The sequence below is a fragment of the Cyprinodon variegatus genome, unplaced genomic scaffold, assembly GCF_000732505.1.
Source record: "Cyprinodon variegatus isolate N-32 unplaced genomic scaffold, C_variegatus-1.0 Scaffold1793, whole genome shotgun sequence".
Classification (NCBI taxonomy): Eukaryota; Metazoa; Chordata; class Actinopteri; order Cyprinodontiformes; family Cyprinodontidae; genus Cyprinodon; species Cyprinodon variegatus.
Genome location: NW_015152246.1, coordinates 20258 through 26486, shown reverse-complemented (window position 1 = coordinate 26486; position 6229 = coordinate 20258). Strand labels below are relative to the sequence as shown.

Genomic DNA, 6229 nt, shown 5'->3' with positions numbered 1-6229 from the left:
TCTATCTATCTATCTATTTATCTATCCTGTATATAGATTAGTCGGCTATGACCCACACTCAGTTATGGCCCCATCCTTCTAATCAACCAAAAGAAGAACAATGTTGTGTCTACCACTAGGTGGTGTACGAGTAGAGAATAAAAAAGAGGAGTAGAAGAAGTGATATAGAAGAAGAGAAGATCTGATGTTACTGTTTGCTGAACGAGTTCTTAAATAAAGCTGTTAAGAGTTCTTTGCCTACCTCGTCCTGGATACTACACATAACAAACATGTTTGTTCGTATTTGTTGTATATTATGTCATGAAAGAGCTTTATATATATTCAATATTTCAACTTCAAAAACTCAAAAATTATTTTTAAGAATAAAAAGACTCCCCTTTTCTAAATCGGGTTATGTCCATCCAGTTCATAAATATAGGCATCAGAATTTTCCATGGCTGTAAGGACGTTGCAGGAGCTTCATCTTTTACATACAATCAAAGCAGCATCAAAACATCATCAAAGAACCTATCAGGAAGGATATTTACGCATAAATTACAACCTCAGAGCTACAGCAGTTTTCATTATTTAAACTGCAAGCTTCCCGTACTAATTATAAAAGCTCACCCACCCTGCATACATTAACTTGTTTACTGGTCTGCTTTGACCCTGGGGATGAGTGTAAATCTAGAAGTAGAGCTGTACTGTATGTTCCAAGGAGTTCAAGCTTATTCAAAAAAAAAATAAAAAATCTTAGAGAAGAAAGAGAATCTGCTTATATTTCTATTTTTGTTCCCCCAAATCCGAAGGCTGTAACACACCAAACTGACGTCAAGAGCCAGCAATACTGATGGAGCCCCTGCTGAGTCTCCTCACATCACAAAGCTTCTGGGGGAAAAAAGAACTTCTCACTCCAGAAATACAACAAGAAAGTTACAAGCCCTGCAGACTTTGCAGACGAAAATGGCATGATATTTTTTATTTATTAATTTTTTTATCTAATGTGTCCTTCTTATTGCTGTATCCAAGATTTATCTTAATGCTAGAGAGCATTTTAATTTCTAATTCATAATTCATGGGTTGACCATAAATTTGACTTGAGCTGTAAAAAGCCTCTCAGCAGATGTACAGTTTGCCGAAAAAGGTTTTTTACCATTTTCAAATTTATTCTTATGCTCTTGGATTCCAGGATATGATACCACATTATCAATAAAAGGAGAAAAGAGGCATGATAAGCCTACAAAAGTACTTCAGAAATAAATGGGCCACGTGTATAATCAGTGACAAAGAACCCAGCTTAAACAAGATTAGTGTTCATTATTCCACAATAAGAAAGACTATAAAAAATGCATAAATTGGACAGTTCCAGGCCAGAACCTCTACTAAACACAGAGAACAGTAACCCATCAACCATCTCCCTAAAGAGACTTTAGTAAACGTAATGAATATAAAATGAAATATTCTGACAAGATGGGAACTTTCTGGATGGGGTACATCTTACATCTGGTGCAATATTAACAAAATACTTCAGGACAAAGAACATTATATGACATTAGATGTTTTGTCCGTAAGAAAAAGGCTACGTTCACACTGCAGGCCTTAATGCTCAATTCCGATTTTTTTGTGAAATCGTTTTTTTGCGTGTCCGTTCACACTTCCAAGTATATGCGACTTGTATGTGATCTACTGTGTGAACTGAGAGCGTTCAACCGAAGTGTCCCGCACGCGCACTCGAGGACGCGATGACGTCACATGTAGCAAGCGTCCTCAGTGTTTGCGGAAGTAAACATGACTCGTAATACCGCAGCATATATTGCGTTCTTTAAGTTCTTCTCCAACAGGAGCAGGCACATTACGAACATTACGATCTTCCGCCATGGTTGTTAGTTTTTCCCGCCTCCACTTAGTAGGACGCAGATTAGTAACATTTAGTAACATTTGTCAAGTATCAATGACGTGTAGGTCGGATGAATGCGACCTGGCCGTACAGACACAGGTCGCATTTGAAAAGATCAGATACGTATCGGATTCAGGACCACATATCCAAGTGGCCTGAGTCGCATTTGAAAAAATCCGATCTGCGTCGTTCAGACTGTCATAAAAAGATCAGATACAGGTCACATATGGGCAAAAAAATCGGAATTGGGTCACTTCAGGCTGCAGTGTGAACGTAGCCTAAAAGTTCAGAAGTTACAGGTCTGAAAAGATAGTTTTAAAAAAGCACAAAGTACAAATCTCAATTTTACAAGTATAAAACACAAAGTTACAGAATAATAGCATCTCAATTTAGGAGTACAAATTCAATTCAGTTTATTTATATAGCACCAATTCACAACACATGTCATGTCAAAGCACGTTACAGTTCACAGTCTAATCAGAAGAAATCACACATTTATGAGCACAAATCAAAGATTTACCAGCTACAGTTCCCAAATCTATGAGTATAAATTACAAATCTATGAGTAAAACTTACAAATTTGAGCACTAAACAATCGAGCAGAGAAATACCATATTGATGATTTGGTTTTCCTCTTCGTCCTCTCATTTAATGACAGGTGTTGAACAACCTTCATGTGTGTTATGTATGAACCATACCAGTAATTACCGTCAGAGGGCAGACCGTCACTAGAGCATAGGAATATTCCATGTAACCATAGGACTGTTAGTTCTGAAAACATATCATCTACTGATCCAGCAAGAAGTGGTCCGCTTTGCTCTATGTGTCAGGTAATAATGTTTACTAGTGATGCTAAGGGGAGCAACACCACAATGTGCATAACTGCCACCAACTTGTAAGAATTATAAAAGCTTTATCATAGATTAATACAGGGAAATCTGTTATTAATCCATGTAAATTTGAGATTTGCTTTTCTATTTTTGCGAAGTTGCCAGTTTTCAACTTGTGTATTAACTTCTAACTTATGATTAAAACTTCTGAGGTTTCATGTATGTGAGATGACAATGAAAAACAAATATAAATCTTTAATATAATTTCATATAATGAGTTACATTTATAAATTCAGAAAACCACATATACTGTTTTTCAATCAACAGTTTAAACTTAATGCTCAAACACATTTTAGTTCTACAACCTAATAAAAATCCATGCATAAACAAGTCCTCCTCTAAATAAACAAATAAAGCCAGAGTGGTCCAGTCAAAGCCCAGAATTGATTCTGATTTAGATGCTGTAGCAGTACTTTTAACTGGCGTTTAAATTCCAATAATCTCTTAGCGTGGCTGAATTAAAACTATTTTGCAAAGAAAGTCAGATTCGTCTATAACAATGAAAAGAAGTCATTGGAGGATTTTATTTTCTATTTGACTTGTTTTTACGTTTAGGTTAAATTTTTTTTTTTTTTCACAAAAGGCTAGTTGACCTGGGCATTTTTGTACCTTCAATAAATTGAATCATTTTTGAAAACTGGATTTAGTATCTACTCACATTTTTGTTTACATCTGTTTATTTCCTTACTGATCTGAAACATTCTGGTTAAGATTGAAAATACAAAAACTAGCTTATCTGATTACTCCCCACTCTTTAAAGAATACTATTTGTTAGTATTCTTTGTTTATTTGTGTATTCTTTGTGTATTTGTGTATTCTTTGTTTATTGGTGCATTCTTAGGTTCGTCTTATGTTTTAATGTCAGTCTTTCATGTTTGTTTTCGAGTTTAAGTTAAGTTCCTGCTTCATGTCCTGACTCTTGGAAACCAGTGCATTGAGAAGGTTTGGGTTTTGTCTCCTGTCTCTTGTTGCCGTCCCGGCCTTTCTCTGCAGAGCCCTCAGGGTTTTGGTTCAGAGCGCGGGGGAGTTCAGTTTAAAGTTCTGCAGTAATTCCGGTAGCATGTCTTGTCTATTTCCCTCAACCACTGAGCCTGTCTGTCTCCACCTGAGCGTGTCTGCCTGAGCTTGTTGCTAGACTCATAGAACACTGAACCTGTCCGCGTTTCTGTCCCGTTTTGTTTTGTTTTTTTATCATTTCTGTCATTTGTCTTTGTCTGACTTGCCTTAATACTGGGTCCATTTGTCCCGTTTATGACAAAACTAAGAGAATCTTTAAAGGTTCACTGCTGAATTTCTTATTATGTTTATCAGATCTGTTCAGATGAACTCTTTGGGCTTATTTTCTAATACAGTTTACCAAAGCAAGTTCTGGCTTCTGTATGCATTAGGCATTTGTTTTTACATCACTGACTTTTTCAAAAACACTCCTTTCTCCCTTGAGCTTTGAACAGTAGCTAACATTAAACATGAAAGGCTTTTCAGACATGCTTGAAAATCTATAAATGCCATCAATGCTCCTTAGAGCCTGTGAGCAACACAATCTCTGTTTAAATGTTGTTTTGCCTCACAGCGTTTTCAAACATAATGACAGTGACAAAGGACGTGTAAAAAAGTTGCTTAGCTGTCAACCTGTAAATAATATTGGCTGAGATGGCAAAGCGGTAATGTCTGCCTTTTTCTTGTGTATTAAATCAAGATGCAATTCTGTAAAAAGGTTACTTTGCTTAGTTGTAATGCATTGCTTCTACAACAAGTTTTTATCATATATAATATTGCATATTATATATGCTGTATTTACTCTGTACACTGAAATTCTTACTTTGTTGTCCATATTAAAGGCTGGCTATAAAAGTAGGATAGAATGAAATATAAAATAACAAAAAGTTCAATACAAAATGTTAAAGATATTTAAAATAAGCTAAAAGCATGAATGCAAAGAATGTAAGAAAAAAAGCATGTTAGATTTTACATCTTTCACAGATAATACCAATAAAGTTCATTAAAGTTTGTAATTTCATGATTGCAACTCAGAAGATTTGAAATGTATTTGATAAACCCTTTTCTACAGGCACTGTCTAATGAAGCTAGATTTAGTTTGTGGTTAATGTGTGTAGGAAACTGATGGTGAAGAGTTCCATTTTGTAAACCTGCAGAATGAGATTAATCTCAGTTATTAAAGAAAATGAAAAAGACATTGGTTTAAAGTCTGTGTATTGCAAAATTTGAAAGAAATTCTACTTTGGCAGATATAGATCAATATTGCTTACTTCTGTATTTAATACATATATATGCATAGTTTTTTTTCTTTTCACAGGGTGGCATATAAAGCTGATTTCTAAGGATTTAATTGATACCTTCCTAATTATTACCTACAACTGATAGGTTAAGAGTAACACCAAGCAAATTACAAGACATGACATGTCACAACCACTGAGGAGAGTCAAAATCAGAGCTGCATAATGATTGTCTTAGCATATAGAGTTGAAACAGAGAGCTTCATCACAGCTATTTTTACAGGAAGAAAAGAAATATCTCAGAAACATGCATTGTATAATTCGTTATATCCTTGATTGTTCACTTATAATCATTTTAAAAGTTTCCCAAAGATTAACACCATGATTTTCTTGTAGCCTTTGAACAAAACCCTCTGGTTTAAGACAACATGCGTACAAACTGAAAGCATGCCAACTCCTTTTGCGCTGCATAATTAAAAAACAAAACTCAAAGGAAGAAAAAAAGGGATTGCCCACCTTAATTGCAGACTGAGGCAGCAGAGCGATCACATCTCTGTGAGCTTCTTCCTCTTCTGCTGTGTCTTGCGCATAAAGTACGAATTAGAGAAGGTTTCACGTGCATCTTGCTGCAGTCGGGGTCATTCAAGCTGCATCCATGAATGAATGAATAAGTGAATAGATGGTGGGATTGGGACTTTCACTCTGTGCTCCAGCGCTCTCACACTGGGATGTTTGAGAAAGCAGCTTACTCACACTCACTCTCTCTCTCTCCCTTTGTTTAACCCTCCTACCATTACTCCTCTTCCCTATCGACTTCACCCTTATTATTTGTTACCAACAGCTCCCCTCAAAGCCAACAATCTGCATCTTTTTGGCTTGCTAATAATATTGATGCCAGTGCATATTAATCTGGGAATCTGCTTGTGTAATAGAGAGAGACATAAACTACTTTAGGACATATATGTGTGTTTCTGGTTAAAAGGGTCTTGCAGAGTATCTATTATTAGGGAGAGACGATCGTTTCTGGCATGTAGAAGAAGCAGACTAACAAAAGCATATCCTACTGAAATTAGCGGGTTAGCATAGATTTTACAAATACAGGTCAACCCGCTAACAATCAGCATTTGGCTCCCTTCCCATTGGCAGAAAAAGCTGGGTCTAAAGTAGGGCTGCAACAACGAATCGATAAAATTGATAAAAATCGACTTTTAAAAGTGTTGGGAATGAAT

General features: G+C 35.9%; 1 protein-coding gene across 3 annotated transcripts in view; it reads right to left on the bottom strand.

Annotated features, from left to right (window-relative positions):
• LOC107104560 (galactosylgalactosylxylosylprotein 3-beta-glucuronosyltransferase 1-like) overlaps positions 1-5717 on the bottom strand; it is a 41360-nt gene extending 35643 nt beyond the window's left edge. For all 3 annotated transcript variants that reach the window (XM_015404577.1, XM_015404575.1, XM_015404576.1), the window contains exon 1: positions 5517-5717. The gene's annotated coding sequence lies outside the window, so the exon portion shown is untranslated. The remainder of the gene's footprint in view (positions 1-5516) is intronic.
• Between the last annotated feature and the right edge of the window lie 512 nt (positions 5718-6229).